Raw genomic sequence first — 1,198 nt, 5'->3', positions numbered from 1 at the left:
CACACACACACACACACACACACACACACACACACACACACACACACACACACACACACACACACACATTTTAGTGCTTTTCTTTTTCTTTCTGACACAACCTCACTGCAACGCCACTGAAGAGACAGTCAGGGTGTTGCATCTCGATTCCACCACACAAGGGCAGTGTGTATATTTGAGCATGTTTCTGTGCATATATACTGTGTGTTTTATTTTATTGATTGATGCATGTATGGATGATGGACACACTAATTTATGTAACGATCAATGTATGAAGTAACAACTCATTGCTAATGTAATATACAGTGGCTAAATTAAAAATGGATCAAATAGATTTTTTTCCCTTCACCCATCTACACACAATACCGAATAATGCCAAAGTGAAAACATGTTTTTAGAATGTTTGCTAATTTATAAAAAATTAAATACAGAAGTATCTAATTCACACCTGAGTCAATACATGTTAGAATCACACCTGGATTGTACAATATTTGCACATTATATTTAAAAAAATTATTTAAGCTCTGTCAGGTTGGTTGTTGATCATTGCTAGACAAGCATTTTCAAATCTTGCCATAGATTTTCAAGCTGATTTAAGTCAAAACTTGGCCACTCAGGCAAATTCAATATCATCTTGGTAAACAACCAGTGTATATTTGGTTTTAGGTTATTGTCCTGCTAAAGGTGAATTTGTCTCCCTTTGTCTGTTGGAAAGCAAACTGAACCAGGTTTTCCTATAGGATTTTGCCTGTGTTTAGGTCCATTCCGTTTCTCATTGTCCTAAAAAACTCCCAAATCCTTGCCTATGACAAGTATACCCATAACATGATGCAGTCATCACCATGCTAGAAAATATGAAGAGTGGTACTCAGTGATGTGTTGTGTTGGATTGGCGCTAAACATAACGCTTTGCATTTAGGACATAAAAGTTCATTTCTTTTTCACATGTTTTTCAGTTTTACTGTAGCGCCTTTTTGCAAACAGGATGCATGTTTTTACATATTTTTATTCTGTACAGGATTTTTTTTTTACTCTGTCATTTAGGTTTGTATTGTGGAGTAACTACACTGTTGTTGATCCATTCTCAGTTTTCCCCTATCACAGCCATTAAACTGTAACTGTTTTAAAGTCACCGTTGGACTCCTCTGAGCGGTTTCCCTTCTCTCTGGCCACTGAGTTAGGAAAGACGCCTGTATAT

Source organism: Salvelinus sp. IW2-2015, linkage group LG22, assembly GCF_002910315.2.
Source record: "Salvelinus sp. IW2-2015 linkage group LG22, ASM291031v2, whole genome shotgun sequence".
Taxonomy (NCBI): domain Eukaryota; kingdom Metazoa; phylum Chordata; class Actinopteri; order Salmoniformes; family Salmonidae; genus Salvelinus; species Salvelinus sp. IW2-2015.
Note: the sequence above shows the minus strand (reverse complement) of the source record.